The sequence below is a fragment of the Bactrocera dorsalis genome, chromosome 6 (assembly GCF_023373825.1).
Source record: "Bactrocera dorsalis isolate Fly_Bdor chromosome 6, ASM2337382v1, whole genome shotgun sequence".
NCBI classification, from domain to species: domain Eukaryota; kingdom Metazoa; phylum Arthropoda; class Insecta; order Diptera; family Tephritidae; genus Bactrocera; species Bactrocera dorsalis.
Window position 1 is genome coordinate 15,578,994 of NC_064308.1, and position 18,386 is coordinate 15,597,379.

General features: G+C 34.8%; 1 long non-coding RNA gene across 1 annotated transcript; it reads left to right on the forward strand.

Moving 5' to 3' along the window:
• The first annotated feature begins 49 nt into the window (after positions 1 to 49).
• LOC125779577 (uncharacterized) lies at positions 50 to 18,152 on the forward strand. Its single transcript, XR_007423351.1, has 3 exons — positions 50 to 200; positions 15,847 to 15,979; positions 16,153 to 18,152. It is a non-coding gene; the product is annotated as an uncharacterized LOC125779577 (long non-coding RNA).
• The last annotated feature ends 234 nt before the right edge of the window (positions 18,153 to 18,386 follow it).

Below are 18,386 nucleotides of genomic sequence, written 5' to 3' on the forward strand. Positions count from 1 at the left end.
GTGAGCCGCAGACGATAAACACAGCAGATATACAGCTTTAATGTTTGAAAATAAATGTATCTTACCAAAATGAGCACAACACTTCGATATTCACCATAATTTATCTATCACACATCGGTGTATATATAATCATACATATATATATATATATACATATACTATATATATGTATATATTTGTGAACAGCAAGGTTTGAACGAGTAAGTTACCATGCATATTTATGTAGGGAAATAAATATTTCGTCCGAGTAAAAAGATTTATTGTTTTGCACGAAGCTTTTTTATTTGCTTTTGGTGAATGCTTCATTTAGTCGTGCCGCCCTTCCGCACTGACAATGTAGTTGTAGTTGTTCTCATTTGAGCAACTTATAGTTACATTGTAAATGAAAACTCACCACTACTTCTACCGTCTGTAATGTACATTTTTGTTCAAATTGGATTTTTTCCATAGAAACGAGTTTGCTCTCTTAAACGCAGGGTTGCCAGTCTCGAAATTTTGTAGTAATTAAAAAACAAACTTGAATATATTTGAAATATTTTTAAACTAATTCAAAATTACAGTCGAATACGATTATTTATAATTAAGAAGACCATTTTCAGATTTTAGTTTTGATGTTTCACATTATGAAAAATTTTAACTGAAAAGCTTGATGTGTGCAAAACCATTTATACAAATTGAGCAATGGCAACATGCTCAAATATAAGCAAGAGAGAACAACAGAAAATTCGTTTTCACTACTGCCGTCTTTACTAAGTAAAGTAGAAGGCTCTAGTCCAGTGGTCGGCATTTCTACGCAAAATTTTGCAAACTAATATGCTGAATACAATGATAACGACACGACACGACAGTACGACAGTGAACTGAAAATGGCGTTGTGCATCTTACTACATGAACATTCATAAGAATGCAGCAACATAACAATGGCCGGCATGTACCCAAGACAACGCAGTTGTCCATTTTGCATGTACACAATTTTGTTGTGGCCATACTAATACCTTGCACTTCAATGATATTTTAAATTTTGGTCAAAGTGAAATTTTTTATGCAAAAAATAAGTAAATAGTTAAATTTATTTGTTTCAAATTATCAATTGTTATTACAAATGGTAAAATAGAGCTATAATAGAGCTATTTTATGCTTTTATTAGTAAAATAACGTCAAGTTTGTAAGAGCTGTGAATAATTTTACATTTTACATATTAGTGGCATCACCACTCTTCCTCATCTCTCTATCTTCCATTCTACTGTCAACTCTACTGTCGTCCTACTGTCGTTGGCAAATATGTATAGGAGAATATCGAAGTTAGTGAGAACGACAACCGTCGGCCTACAGTCGTGTATTCGTGCAGCTGTCAAAATAACAGTGTCCATAAGAACGTGTGTATTTTAATATTTGACAGATGTCGTGTGTCGTCTGTCGTCGGTATTGTATTCAGCACAGTGCTGACAGCACTTAGCTTCACACGTACGCTTACGCTCTATCGTTCAGTCGTTGTCGAACCAGTCATAGATAACTTGATACGAGACTCTTTGGTTCGAGAGAGAGCTGTCAAAACTCGCATTTTTTATAACATTTGCCAATGATGCCACTGCTGAAAAATACTAGATTGGATAAATAATAAATTATTCAAAACATTAAATTAAACACTTTGAAAATGCATACATATATAAATGCTAAAATGCAAAATCATTAATTAATTCACATAAACATTTATTTTGCCAAAATATGTTCGAACAGTTCAATGAAATTTCATTTCACATTAATTTCGTCAAGTAATTATAGCACTGCTCTTCTGGCATCCCGCCTTTTTGACTAACTGCTGATTGGCGTCACCCTGATTGTGTTTTGTTGCCAACTCAAAAAACAGATCAGGGTGCCCTGCCAGCTGACAAGCGAGAGAGCAAGAAAAGAGATTCTGATCAAGTTATCTATGGAACCAGTAACGAATTAACATCACGCAAAACTATAGCGCAAAACCAAATATGCCCTACGAGAAATTTTATATGATTCGAAATGCCTTTGGTGCCATGCAATGCTTTTTATGGTCCAAGTCTTTAAAAGATAATCGGGAATATATTCTTAAAAGACATTTTGTTAGTTTTCATTATACTATTAATTATTTAGATTAGATGCTTAATTTTAATTTCAATTTCTCACTGGGCTACTTTTTTTTCGTGCTCACCAATACTGTGACAGATCCTTTCATGCCGACCACTGCTCTAGTCTTTTGGTGAGTTGGATAGCGGATTTGGTTAATAATGTTATAAATGATGCATGCTTGTGCGCATCATATGCTTATACAAGCATATGTAGATGCTTATATTTATGCATAAAAGTACAAACATATATGTATGTATATACTTGTTAGTGAGTTTTACTTTGGTATTAACAACTCTTTGCTTAAGAGTTGAATATTTGCAGTTATATTGGACTGTGTAGTTGAGGTTTTCCATGTATTTCATGCAACCACACTTTGACTCATTCTGGGGGCTTTTTGTTAATACCACTTTGTTAGGTATGATGAGTTACAGTGTTAGCCGACTTCACAGATCAGTGGTAAGCTGTTTATGATTAAGAAACCGAGCTAACATGGAAATTAAAACGGCAGTGTGCAGTTGTAGCATTGACAACATTTATGGCGTAACTTCAAATGATTCGCTTTAAGGCTGGTTTGACGGAATTACCGAAATTCCACTCGTCACGCTTTTTAAAGCTGGTAGCTTTTAACCCTTTCGCTACAAGTTTTTACTCAGTTGCAAAAAAAATCCAATTTTTTGAGTGTTTACTATAGTTGACCCTAACAACAACAATCAAAGCTCGATTTGAAAAAAAAAATTATCACAAATGTGTTTTTTGGACTGTATCCATATGGATACTTACTTCGCTTATGGTAAAGAAAAATGCTTATTATATATTCAGAAGTAAAAAATGCTTGTGTGCTTTTGTAAGTTTTTATTTATTTCAGAAGTTATAAAACTTAAAATTCATTTATTACAATAAAAGCAAATACTGAGAAAGCTTACATACTTAAATTATTACAATATAAAAAGAGGCTAAAAGTTACAAGAATATTTTTTAAAATTAGTTCTAATGAAACCTTTTCTAAAACCCGGTTGCATTGAACAGGTTCTAGAAAAGATTCTATTGGAATTGATTGAAAAAACTTTTTTAACATGCATATAATCTAAAGGAAGTAATAATATCTTACTAATAATTCATATAATTTATAAATAATGATATTCTTTGAAGCAATTTCTTGATCCGTTGGGAATGCACAGCAAAACATTACACTTTGAGCATCTGTATCTTGTTTGACCCTTACATCCTTTCATTTTGCATCTTCCCTTGTCTGTTCTGTGTTCTGGCCAATGTTGATTTCCGTCATATCGTGAAGAAGTTGAGGCAGTAGTAATACGCTTTTTGTTTGTGGTCGTGGGAGTAATAGGAATATCTTTATTTAGGCTTGACGTTGGGCGTCCTCTTTTACGGGAACATGCCTGTTGATTGGACTGAGCTAAAAGCCCATTTGCTATATCGTTGCGAAAGCTCAATAGGACCATTTTCGTGGTCCATTCGATACTCTAACCACGAGTTACACACCGCCAAATCAATGAAATGTTCAAAAATCTTAAGAGTCCACTTCCTAGATCTTATCGAAATTCTGTATAAAGAAAGGAGGAAACCCATTTTATCCTCCTATATTGATATTGTACTCTGATACAATACTTGGCTGTATTATTTCAATATTTTTCTTTTTTTCAGAAGAAAATCGGGAGACTTTACTCGCGGGTTCATGGCCATGGATTGATGACACAAGTTGTACAATGCCCCCATCTAACCATCTGAGAAGAAAAATATTATCTGCTCTTTCGACACGATAGTCAAAACTTCCACGGCCCTATTTCTTCAGTACTTTTTCAGATTTTAAATTAATTTTTCCAAATCTATTTCCTCTTATAGCACCTGTAGCCCAAATTCCTTTTTGTCTTAAATGTAATACTAAATTCAAAGTAGTAAAATAATTATCAAAAAACAGCTTATGATTTTTATCCTCAGGAATACTTTTTGCTAGATGAATCACTATATTAGAACAAAATCCCAGCTTTGAGCCACTCAAAATTGTCCCTTTTCCCTGATATATTTCAAAATCGTAAACTATACCTTTTGAACTGCAAAGACAAAATATCTTCATTCCCCATTTGATGGGCTTGTTGGGCATATAGTGTCTCAGACAGGTTCTACCTTTAAAGGGGACCATCATTTCATCCACACAAAGATTTTCATCTTTTGGAATAACGCACGCTTTTTTTTAAACATGTTTATAATAGGGCGAATTTTGTAAAGTTTGTCTCCCTCTTGTGGGTCTGTTGTAAACTTTAAATTATTTCGTACAAAATGGAATCTTTGCCTGGACATATTTTCCGGGAATGACGGTATTACGGTGTTAAAGAAATTCTTCTGTAAAGTACTCTAAAAAATACTCCATAAGTAATTTTGTATTTTTCTTTGGGTATGTTCCAGAAAAAGATGTTTCTGGACTAGCCCGCGATGCTCTTTTCCAACGAAATTATTGAACTTTTTTAAATGGAACCTGTGGAGTGTTAAAAATTATTGGACTCTTCTGAACTGCCCCATCAACTACGTTACTGTCAACTATATCAAAAATCCTATCATCTTCATCGTTATTGTCTACATCAATATCTTCTATGTTGATCTCATATGGACCTTCCCTAGAAAGTTCTTCTAGTATAAAGCTGTTATTTCTATCGAGTGCCCCAAATAAATTGTTAATAACTTCAGATTCTTCTGGTTCGTCCAAATCAGAAACATCGGAATTGACAAAATTAGTTAAAATTTTTTCAATTTCAGCGTCCTTTAATTTTCTTGGCATTTTTTAATTAAATAGATGATATCAGAGCTAAAATAAGAACGTCTGTATCATAGCAGCATCATACGTAAAATGATTTTATTTGTATTGTGTGGTATCATTTACAACCACAACTTGTGTGTTTGTAACCATATTGTAACCAATATGGATACATGCAGTGTTTAAAAAATCCGCCTCAATACTACTACATTTTACGTTTGCGCTGCACAAATATTGCTAAAGATTTTCGCTGCCATGTACGCTGAACAAATTTCTACTGTATTTTTTTTTACATTCAGGGAAAAATATTATTGGCAAATTTGGAAAAAAATATCAGAAATGTTTATTGAATTCTTTTTGTGTAATACTTGAAAATTTATAAAGTCGTTGACTAAATGGCTCGTTTCGATAATACAGTATATTCTCGAAAAGTAAATTCTCAGAAAGTAAATAATCGCGGAAAAGTAAATCACTTTTAAGATTACACATGCACCTCGAAAAAGTAAATTTTTTAATTTACTTTTCAGAGAGTGTGATAAAAAATTCGAAACGAAGCAAGCAGCGTTTTTTACGATGTTGCAAAAACACTTACTCTCTTGTTTATCGCGTCTGTTTAGTAAATAAACTTTGAGATATGTACATATGTAAATGGTCAGAAAATACATTGCAAAAGAAAAAAAAACAAAAGAATATTCAAAATTTTTTCTCTTCATAATAAATACATATGTTTTTCATGTAAATCCATATGTTTTATTGAAGCAAATAAATGAATGAATTTCTTAAGTTTAAAAATGCATTTAATATTATAAAAACAGATAATTTATGTATATATTTGGAAAAGTAAATTATTTGAAAAAGTAAATTACCCAAAATACCAATCGATTTACTTTTCGAGAGTATACTGTACATCATCAATATTGATTTCCCCTTTATACTCCTGAACAGTAGTGTAATGACGTTCCACACTACATTTATTGCAACGACTTAATGTTTTGTAACACAAAACACGCTTCCCCTTCATCAGTTTCAATAAAAAATAATTTTCTTACCATTCGCTTGAAAACATTTTAAAAATTCGAAGTGTTTCTGTCAGTGTATTCTTTGTGTTGACCTAGCGTACGTGTTCAGCCGCTTTCGTGTGCGTGTGATATTTTTTCGCAGTAGCAGAATTATCAGTCAAACAGGCGTGTTTGGATTTTTTTTTGCGTTGAGCGCCACTGGTTTAAACCATAAATTTAATGATGCGAAAAGTTAAAATAAGTACTTTTCTTTATGTTGAGTGTATTTTTCTTTTAAAAAAATGCAATTATATGAATGTTATTTGTAAAATAAAAAAAACATCTTTCCCCCAAAAAAAAAGAAAATAAGTCAATTTTTAAAAATGCTGTATTATTCTCAGTTTTATAAATAACCCAATGTTTTTTATGTAGAATGATTCATAAGGTCTTAAAAAACGGTATAATGTCGAAATGTAAGTCAATTCTTTGACTTGGCGTATTTTTAAATGCTTGCAAAGTTGAGTGTATCCATATGGATACAATATAGCGAAAGGGTTAAGTTTTTGTACACGTAAGCACATACATGTATGGAATACAATAGGGTGCTTCAAAAAATGTTTTTTTTCATTTTTTTTCAACTCTTACCCCCGTTAGTGATTGACAAACAAAAAATCCTCCCTCAAGCCAGGTGCTGTAGCTTAACTCTAAGGGGTCCTTGGCAAAACAAGGAGTTCGTAGATGGGCGTTATTGTACTATTGCCACGCCCACAAAACATATAAAACTCCATTAAGGGGAAAACATATAAAACGGCATAACTAAATACTAAATTGAGATATAGAACTGTAATTTGGCACAAAACATGGCAGTAGCAAGCAGCAAATTCGGCCAATTTTTTTTTTAAGTGGGCGTGGTTCCACCCCCTATTAGTTTTATTGCACATATCTCCCAAACCGTTCACGCTATAACTACGAAATTCGTCTGTGAGAACCCTTACAGAGATCTTAATAGAAGAAAGAGGATAATAAGCCCGCTTAGGCGGTTATAGCAACAGCACGCCAGTCCATCAGAGTGGAGGGCTTCCGCTTCCTCTGCTTCCCCCTGGCAGGTACTCCGCCGAATACTTCCATAGCTGGAGCGATTTATCCATTCGAACGATATGACCAACCTAGCGCAGTCGCTGTCTCTTAATTCGCTGAACTATGTAAATGTCGGCTTATAACTGATACAGCACAGCGTTCCTTCGAATGCAATACTCGCCGTTGCCAATGCGCAAAAATTTCCTCTCAAACACTCCTAAGCGCGGCTCATCTGATGATATCATTGTCCATGCCTTCGCACCACATAGCAGGACGGAAAAACTGAGGGACGTGTAGAGTTTGGTTTTTGTTCGCCGAGAAAGGGTTTTACTCCTCAATTGCCTACTCAGTCCGAAGTAGCACCTGTTGGCAAGAGTTGTCCATGCCTTCGCACCACATAGCAGGACGGGAAAACTTAGGGACGTGTGGAGTTTGGTTTTTGTTCGCCGAGAAAGGATTTTACTCCTCAATTGCCTACTCAGTCCGAAGTAGCATCTGTTGGCAAGAGTTATTTTGCGTTGGTTTACAAGACTGACATTGTTATTGGTGTTAATGCTGTTTCAAGATAGACGAAACTAGCTACGACTTCGAAGTTATGATTGTCAACAGTGACGTGACAGATAAATTGCGAGTGCGACGACTGTATGTTTGATGACAGGAGATATTTTGTCTTGTCTATTCACTACCAGACCCATTTGCTTCTCTTTCTTATTCAGTCTGCAGAAAGAAGAACTAACGGCGTTGTTGGCCAAATATCAATATCATGGGGATACCAAATTCAGATATAGCGCATAAGGACAGCTCCTTTTCGTGCTGTCTAAAGCATCTTTGAAATCGGAAGCTTTAAAATCGGCGAAATTGGTTCTCTTTAAAGGCACACTGATGAGGTCCAATCAGTTCGTTGACGGTGGACTTTAATCATTCACACAATACGCTCAATAGAGCCTTTCATGCAATGTTGAGGAGGCTTATCCAAGTTGTAGTTGGCTCAGATTGTGGGGTCTCTCTTTTCGTGAATTCCGTATTGGAATAGCTTAGTCGGTAATCCACCTGCCACCGCCCTTTTGTTTTTCTTCATGGTCGGTCTTGTAACCTTCTGTTAGTTGCCTCATCTTTTCGTAGAACTTTCGAGTATTACTTATGTCGGCCAGTTTGTCAAGCTCATACTCGTACTCATGCATTTCAGCTTCTCTGTTTTCTGTCAAAAATGGATTGCATTGAGTAAATACTTTTCTTAGCTCTCATATAGTATACCTATTACAAAGATTTTTATACTTCCGGGTGACTTTATACCGCACTAGCTGACCCGGCGAACTTTGTACCGCCTAACAGTCAATGAATGTGGTGTTACAGATAAGCAGAACTTTATGATTTTTTGAAAGCAATACAATGAATACATATAATATTTGTAGCGGCCCGGTACGTGCTTCGCTACGTATAAAGTGAAATATTAAATCAGACTCATTTATAAAAAAAATATATATTTAATTATTTGCTAGCTATCCAAAACATTTGGAAAACAATATTTTTTGTTTTTCCATTTTGAGCATGAATAAACAAACGGCTGGGGGTACCGACTCTGGAACAGGCAACATAAAGTCGGCCATGTGAAAAACATGATTCCTCCAAATTTACACCACAAACGTTAAGTGTTTGCCCTTGAGCTTTGTTGATGGACATCGCAAATGATAAACGCACAGGATATTGTAATCGTTTGAATTCAAATGGCATATCAGTTGGAATCATAGGGATACGCGGTATTAAACAAACTTCTCCTTTTTATTTACCAGTTAAGATCGTAGCTTCAATCAAATTTGGCAATAAATTTTTCACTGCCAATCTGGTGCCATTACACAGTTTTGGTGGATTAATATTTCGCAATAATACTCGTATAATCAAAGAACCCACTTTCAAGCAATGCGGTGGCATACCAGCCGATTCTAATGAATTTAAAAATTCCATTGGATAATTCATTGCCTCATCTTGATTCATAGCACTGTCAATTGATTTATATGTCGTGACTACGCCTGGGAGTTTTGCTTGAATTTTAAAATTAGTGGCATTGATATGAATGTTCTTCGCTGCTAAAATGGCGCGTTCTCTCAACCAATCATTGTTTCTGTAATTCTGAAGAATATTTGGAAAAACACATTCAATCAATTCACGTATCGATTCCGTAATTGTACAAAAATTGTTCGGTTCTGTTCAATCCGTTGGTTCTGTCGATTTATATTTTGCCATCACCAATTTCTAACAATTGTTTTGAAAACTCATGGCCAGCTAGATCATTTTGTAGGTGAATATGCATATTAATGTTCAGTGTCAATTTTTGTACATATCTCCAAAGAACTGATGACTTCAAACAGTCATTTATTTCATCAGCAGGAGTTGACCGAGGAATGACAGGCAATGTTTGTCGAAAATCCCCTGACAGTAATATCAAAGCACCACCAAAAAGCTGTAATCTTGCATTTGTTCGATTAAATGCTTCTAATAATTTTTTATTCGGCATTGTACACTCATCCCATAAAATAATTGACGTTAATCGCAGAACTTTTGCCATAGCAGAATTTCTTGAAATATTCCAAGTTGGAGTTTCAATCACCTGTATATTCAATGGCAATTTTAATGCAGAGTGTGCTGTCCGACCACCTTCTAATAATGTAGCAGCAATTCCTGAAGATGCAAGTGCCACTGCAATTTTCTGTTCCGATCGAATAGTGGCTAAAATCAGTAATATAACGAACGTTTTGCCTGTACCACCAGGTGTATTCAAGAAATATAACCCACCTGCATTATTGGAAATGGCTTGCATGATTGTGTCATAGACATGTTTTTGCTGAATATTCATTTTGGTTATATTCGATTGTACAAATAAACGCAAATCATTAGAATTGAATTCCTGCTCACGTTGCAATTCACGATCAAACAGATCATGCATGTCACGATTTGGTGCGGTCATACCCAATTGTACTAATGTTTTATTTGCAATCCGTAGACACATATCTTCAATTATTATCAAAGCTTCGTTGTACATTTCCAAAGTTATCAACAAATCAGGATTTCTTGCATGATGACGCATACGAATTAAAATATCTTCTGCAATATTATGTATATATTTGTTCCATAATTCAAGTGGATTTGATGGCATACATGTTGATAATATAACAGCAAACAGCATTCGTAGTTGTTAAGGATGAGCCGAAATAGATGCATCATGAAGTGTTGAATCCCAATGAGCATCATCCTTCAAAAAATGCAAAAGTTGGCATGCTTCACGGTATGTTTCACACAAATGACCGTTGACTGTTCTCAATTCTTGAAATGATTTTGGGCCATTCACGTTAACTAATAACAATCTCAAATAAAAACACTCAACATTGTTTGAATGTACTGTATATATTCTGCCCATTGCATCTGTTTGGAAAATGCCAGGATCCTCATGAATTGCTGTTCCTTGTTTACGTCTTTGAAATTTTTTCGAAGACACATTCCATGTGTAATACTGAGGCACTTCAGAATATAACAAAGTTATCGCAAATGTATCAGTTTCGCATAATTTGAAAAAAGCTGTTAACGTAGTTGTTGGTGGTTGCGCTGCTCTTTCCAATAAATTTGCTACATTAAAATAAACACGTTGGCCATTCTCAAGATGTACAGCCAAGTGAACAACCGCAGGATGTCTTTCGTGCATTGGAAACGACATAATCCTCCAGACAGCTTCATTGCTACTAATATAGCGACTCATTTGATACTGAGTAATTACATCATTTCTATTCTCACCAGCAACACCGAAAATAGCCAAATCGCTCCCTTTATTTACATACTTGAAAATATATTTAATGGATTTGACAGAATTACAATATTCCACATTTATATGAGCGTTGAATATTTTCGATAATAATGGACAATACGGAACCACCCAACGATTATCAACTTCAACTTCCTGGTTATGCATTCTAATGGTTGCCGTTTTGCCATTATCATTAGGTGATCTACGTCGATACAACGGATATCCGTCATTGCCCGTTATTGTGTCTGAAGTAAATTGCCTTGGGTATCGTTTCGAACACTTTTTATCAATTATACATGGTGAATTCATATTTAGTTCACCACACGGTCCATGTATCATGTTTTTAACGACAACTTGAAATAACTCAGGATCAGCCGTGTGATTAGGAATTTCAGCTGATATAAGGTTATCGATTTGATCCAGAGTCACTTTATGTACCAGCCAAATTAGTATATGTGCGTGCGGCAATCCCCTTTTCTGCCATTCAATGGAGTACATATGGCAACGAACCTCCCCAAATACATTTTGCCGAAAAACACGCGCAGTAATGTCATGACGATCGGTTGTCGACTGTCCTGCAAATAAATTGTTTTTGATGTCATCCCACTGCGGATTACATGTAAATGTAATGAACAGATCCGGTCGACCGTATTTTCTTACATAACATATTACGTCTTGTGCATATTCGTTCATATTCCGTGGGCTACCCATATACAGAGATGGCAATATAGTTAAACGTCCGATGTCATTAATATTAGCATCATTCGCTATCGCATCTTGCAAATAAATATATTGTTCAGATCTTAATTTTGCTTGGTTGAAACGAATAAAATTAAGACGTTCTGTTTCTATTTTGACGTACATATCAACGTTGTACTGATGATATAGTTTACGACATCTTGTCTTGTCTCTTGTTCTTGTGGACGAACCATCAATCGATAAGAATAAAAATTCAAGGCACTAACTTTTTTCTGTACATGTAGACCTTAAAATAAGTGGAAAATGTGACTTAAGAAATTTCTACAAAAGATGAAATGTCAACACACTGAAAATATTATTTACCTGTCCGTGGATCAATCATTGGTATATTTATATTATAGCCATCGTCACCTTTCCAATGCAATATTGGGTATTGTAATGCGTCGTAACTACGATGAAGTTCCGAAACCAGGTGCAATTGGTCATTTCTACCGTGAAGTATAATAACGGGTGATTTTTTTGAGGTTAGGATTTTCATGCATTAGTATTTGACAGATCACGTGGGATTTCAGACATGGTGTCAAAGAGAAAGATGCTCAGTATGCTTTGACATTTCATCATGAATAGACTTACTAACGAGCAACGCTTGCAAATCATTGAATTTTATTACCAAAATCAGTGTTCGGTTCTTTTCTTTTTTATCGACAAATTTTGTTCAGCGATGAGGCTCATTTCTGGTTGAATGGCTACGTAAATAAGCAAAATTGCCGCATTTGGGGTGAAGAGCAACCAGAAGCCGTTCAAGAACTGCCCATGCATCCCGAAAAATGCACTGTTTGGTGTGGTTTGTACGCTGGTGGAATCATTGGACCGTATTTTTTCAAAGATGCTGTTGGACGCAACGTTACGGTGAATGGCGATCGCTATCGTTCGATGCTAACAAACTTTTTGTTGCCAAAAATGGAAGAACTGAACTTGGTTGACATGTGGTTTCAACAAGATGGCGCTACATGCCACACAGCTCGCGATTCTATGGCCATTTTGAGGGAAAACTTCGGACAACAATTCATCTCAAGAAATGGACCCGTAAGTTGGCCACCAAGATCATGCGATTTAACGCCTTTAGACTATTTTTTGTGGGGCTACGTCAAGTCTAAAGTCTACAGAAATAAGCCAGCAACTATTCCAGCTTTGGAAGACAACATTTCCGAAGAAATTCGGGCTATTCCGGCCGAAATGCTCGAAAAAGTTGCCCAAAATTGGACTTTCCGAATGGACCACCTAAGACGCAGCCGCGGTCAACATTTAAATGAAATTATCTTCAAAAAGTAAATGTCATGAACCAATCTAACGTTTCAAATAAAGAACCGATGAGATTTTGCAAATTTTATGCGTTTTTTTTTTTAAAAAAAGTTATCAAGCTCTTAAAAAATCACCCTTTATCACGCGATTGAAACTGATCACCACGAATTACAATTGCAACCTCATCAATTGTCGGTGCATTGAATCGCCTTTCATGCTCTCCAAAAGGTGTTCTATCAGCCCTTATTACGATTTTGTGATGATCAGAGGGCATACGATCGAGAGCAATTTTGAATAATTGAACTAATGCGTTATGCTGATGGAAAAACCTTTGTAGCTCACAAATAATTTCCCGTCTTGTATTCAAAGCAATTGCATAACGTTGATCCAATTCACGATTTTCATCACCAATAAAATAAATTTGCAAAAATTGATAATCAGCGTCAGCATATTCATGAATTTCTCTATGCAAAATAAATGCACCGTAATATAGTTCGATGTCTTTTCAAAGCCTACTTTGTTTGTCGATCTGCCTGCTACATACTAAAAACTATTATTGATGTATGTATGTTAATATGAAAACGTATAATCCGCTGGCTAAGTGGGATGAATCTGACCAAACAAATGGGTTTTTGGTATGTTTTTAAAAATAATTTCACCATATATTGAGCGCTTTTCAGCTTTCCAAGTAGGTACGAGTTAAATAAAAAAAAAAATGTAACATATGTGTGGTGAAATTTTTGAAACATTTTGGCCGATATCTCGAGACCCTAGTCACGGAGCTGCATCAAAAATACTCTATACTATAGAAATCATCAACAGCTTCCATTTGCTACCCATATTGTACAAACACATCCTAGGGTTACCCGGGTCCACGTTTTGGCCTATTTCTCGAGATCCTGGTATCCGATTCTTAAAATTTCAAAACGCAAATCATCTATTGAATAGTCCAAACAAAGCCTAAAAATTTGGTTTGGATAAGTGAGCCCGTTCTTGAGTTATAAAGTCACAACGAAAAATGCCATTCATTATTATATATATATGTAGATATATCAACCACTGGTATCTTTGTTTCCAAAAGGTATAAAATCTTGCGAAAACTTGACCTAGTTTAACTACCATCAGAATTTTCGAACATCCGTCTAATTTTACTTCATATGACTGGAGATGGTATGTGAGGTACCTTAATAAAACCCGGGCGAAATGTTATTAGTATGTGACATGCTAATACCTGTAGTATGTGGTATTGGCAAAATAGGTATAATCGGGTCGATACTACCCCCAGCTACCATGTACCTCAGTAATGATTTTCGTTTTTCTAAATCTTATGAAGAATTTCAGTTTGTGAGTTCTATATTTTAAAAATTCCATGAAAATACGTTTTCAAGTATACCTGAGCAATGTTCAAAATAATGCAATTTTAAAAATTATGTACATAGTTGAGCGCTGGATTTGGATGGAATTCGTCTATACCTTGAATTAAACCTCATATCCCTTATACAATAATAATAAAGAATTTTGATCCTCTGGTTCAAGTTTTCCTCATTAACTCAATATATTAAATTTAGCCTCTTAATATAAAGTTTTTCCACCATCCGAAGGAGTTTCCCGCGCTTTGTTTCTAGCAAGTTGCGAGAGTATAAAATGTTGGATTGCGCCTGAACTTATCCTTTCCTTACTGGTTTTAATAATTTATACGATTGTGTAACTATTGCTAATTGCAAGCAACTATAACATATGTATATCATATATATTTGATATATCATAAACATACCATGGAAGTATTCTATGTAATAACGCCGACAATTTTTGTTATTTCCATGGAAAAATTACTTTTGCATCTAAGCGTCGCACTGTGCCTGAGTTTCCTGAAAAGCTGGCCAAAACCCGAAATTTTTTGTTGGAAATTATTAAGTTAAAGCTTAAAAAATCTTCAATGCTGTGTACTGTCAAGAAAGCTGAATGAGTTTTCATGTGAATTTTCCGGGTTAGAGCCGGTCGAATAATCGCATCTCGGTGTTACGCCTTTCAAGTGTTCCGAGTCTCTAATTGCGCGAGTTAATTTTTACCAAAAGTAAAAATGAGTCAAAAGAATATATTTTGAGCTGCACCGAAATGTGTACTCTTTATTTATACTCTTAAGACTAACTTATTACATCGTTCTTACTTCTATTTATACTAACTAGTATGTTTACTTATTACTAAATAGTTGATAGTTTGTCTAGATACAGATTAATTATTTGTTTAGGTTTGTTTACATATATATTGTTTGCTTAGATACATTTTCTTTGTTTTAAGATAAGGTTGTTGTTGTATTCAAACTCAATGTTGTTTTGATACTTCTTTGTTTAGGATTGTTTGTTTTAGTGATAGTGCATTTCAATTGTTCCAACTCAAGGTTGTTTTGATGCATTCTATTTACTGAAACTAAAGGTTGTTTTGTTGTTTGCTACTATTATAAGGAATACGTTCCTTAACTCTCCCCTATGTTAAAATGAAATGTCCTCGTTTCAAAACATCTAGGCTTGAAGTTGGCTTATAATAATTAATTATTGTATATGTTTGATTAATTTTGGAGTTTATAATTTAGACCTTTGTATATTATATTGTATTATTATATACAATTCAACAACCACTCTCCTTTTTGGCTTGCCTTGTTTTCGGTGCCTTTTTTTGGAATTATTGGCTGTGTTTGTGGAAATTTTCACTTTTCGTATATGTTTGATTAATTTTTTTGTGCTTATAATTAATACATTTCTATATTATATACTTAATTATTTTTTCGTGTTTTATATGATGTTTTCTTTTAATTAGTTTTGAATTAGCGTTAATTTTCGAGAATTCAACAACCATTTTCCTTTTTGGCTTGCCTTATTTTCGGTGCCTTTTTTTGGATAATTAGTGTTGCTTGTGGAAATTTTCACTTTTCGATTGAGGATAATCTTTGTATAAATTCCTCTTGTTGCTTGTTTATAATTACCATCAATGCAGTTACTTGTGCCTGGAGTTGGGCAACGTTGTTCGCTTTTCAGGGTCTATTGCGAATCTTGGTGAAAGTATTATCCATTATTTCAGGACTTATACTTTTTTACCTTGTTCCACTTTTTCAGGAATTGTCGCTGTCCGCTGTTCCAGGGTCTGTTGTGAACCTTGCTGAATTCGTCGCTGTCCGTTTCTTCGGGATCTGCTTGTGATTCATTGTGGAAGTATTGTCCGCTGTTACAGGACTTTTACTTATACGAGGTGTGTTCAAAAAGTATAGCGAATTTTGCGTTTTTTCAAAAATTATTTATTTATTCATAAATATCTATTTTGTCCCCTTCAAAGTAATCCCCATGAGATATTATACACTTGTACCAACGGTTTTTCCAATCTTCGAAGCACTTCAAAAAATCATTTTTTTTTATCTTCTTCAGCTCCTCTTTCGATGCCGTCTTTATCTCGTCAAGAGAAGCGTAACGTCGTCCTTTCATGGGCCTCTGCAGTATAGGGAACAAGAAAAAGTCACAGATCTGGGGAATACGGTGGCTGCGACATCATTAGTGTGTTGTTTTTGGCCAAAAAGTCGCGCACAAGCAACGATGTGTGAGCAGGGGCGTTATCGTGGTGCAATTTTTTTGATAGGTAAAAATCGAAGACGATCCAAACCACGTGCAAGCAAAGCAGCTGTCAACAATTAAATGAACATTCAAAATGGCCGAGCTTGTCGGCATAAGTGACAGACATGAGTACCAACATAACGTAACCCGCGAAAATTCAAAATTCGCGATACTTTTTGAACACATCTCGTATTCATTGCCATTTGTTTCTGCACTTTTTTCAGACATTTAATGCTGGAAGTCCTACTTCCTGTGGAATTTTTTGATTTAGTTCTTTCGGAATAAAATCTGGCTTTTTGGATAGCAAATAAATTTGCATTTCAATTGTTCCAACTCAAGTTTGTTTTGATGCATTCTATTTACTGAAACTAAAGGTTGTTTTGTTGTTTGCTACTATTATAAGGAATACGTTCCTTAACTCGCCCAGTTAAAAAAGTGTCTATCCAGTAATTAAGAAGAGATTTTTCTATATCCAGTCCAATGGAGGGAAGTTTCTGAAGTAAATAACTTTGCATAGTATATTAAATGACTACATCTATAATATATTAGATGCTAAATAAGTAGGGACGAGAGTGTTTTTTCTGGACCCGGGGCAAAATAAAATTGTAGAGTGCCTTTAAAAAAAAACAATACAAATTTTAATGATACATCTGATTCTCATAATACTTGTAGGTACTCAAATTGGATTATATTCTCCTTCATTCTAAATTACATTCGTGTAAATTTTGAAAGTGTGATGATTTTTAGAAGAAAATGGGATGGTATTTGTAAAAAATTTAAAGTAGTAAATTGCCTTTCAATTTTAAGATAAGGGAGCTCGAGGAAAACTGCTTTGCTTGCTTTTGTAAACAAAAAATGGTGTAGGGTATTGAATTGTAGTTGTTTTAGCACTATGATGAAAAAGACCTTCATCTTTGTTGTAAATTTAAATTATTATAGACACCATCAATGCTTTACAGTGCAGTCGCCGTGACATTTTTGATGCTTTGTACAAACAAATGCACTTGGAACTGGTCGGCAAAATTAAGATTCTGGAACATTCAAAGATAAAAAAGGATCTTTTCCATTTGGTCCATTTGAGATTAGATCCGCCGAAAAAAGTAGCACATTGTCATTAGGCAATTAAACTATTAAATTCTACGACGGTGGCTAAATGAGTAGCGACGTCGCATCACATCTGCATCAATTCACCACACATTAACACACATACACGCACATGCACCCAAACGCGATGACATTCTGCAGGCTAATCAGAACAAAAGGAAAAGAGAAAGGATCTCGCGCACTTTTCGTTGATACGACGTCGATCAAGCAGCATCGGTCTTCGCTTTCCGCAGCATCCCGGTTCACTTTCGCTACCCGCCTTTATATACGTTTGAAGTTTTCACTTTATATTAAAAGTAATTTTATAATAACATTTATCATTGTATATATATAAATATAATATATATATTTAACGTTTCTTAAACCGGCGGTTTTCTACCTATAATTACCTTTGAGCATTTCTTATATAATATATATATTTAATGTTTGAACTATTATTTTAAAACTAATTTTATTACAATAATTGTGAAGTGAAGTTCGCAGAAAATAAAAGTTTGTAACGATCTTGAAATTGGTGTATTTTCTTTTAACTTAAAGTGTGAGTGGCCTATAAGGTGAGTTTTTGTAACGGGTGATTTTTTTGAGGTTAGGATTTTCATGCATTAGTATTTGACAGATCACGTGGGATTTCAGACATGGTGTCAAAGAGAAAGATGCTCAGTATGCTTTGACATTTCATCATGAATAGACTTACTAACGAGCAACGCTTGCAAATCATTGAATTTTATTACCAAAATTATTACCGCTTTTTTATCGACAAATTTTGTTCAGCGATGAGGCTCATTTCTGGTTGAATGGCTACGTAAATAAGCAAAATTGCCGCATTTGGGGTGAAGAGCAACCAGAAGCCGTTCAAGAACTGCCCATGCATCCCGAAAAATGCACTGTTTGGTGTGGTTTGTACGCTGGTGGAATCATTGGACCGTATTTTTTCAAAGATGCTGTTG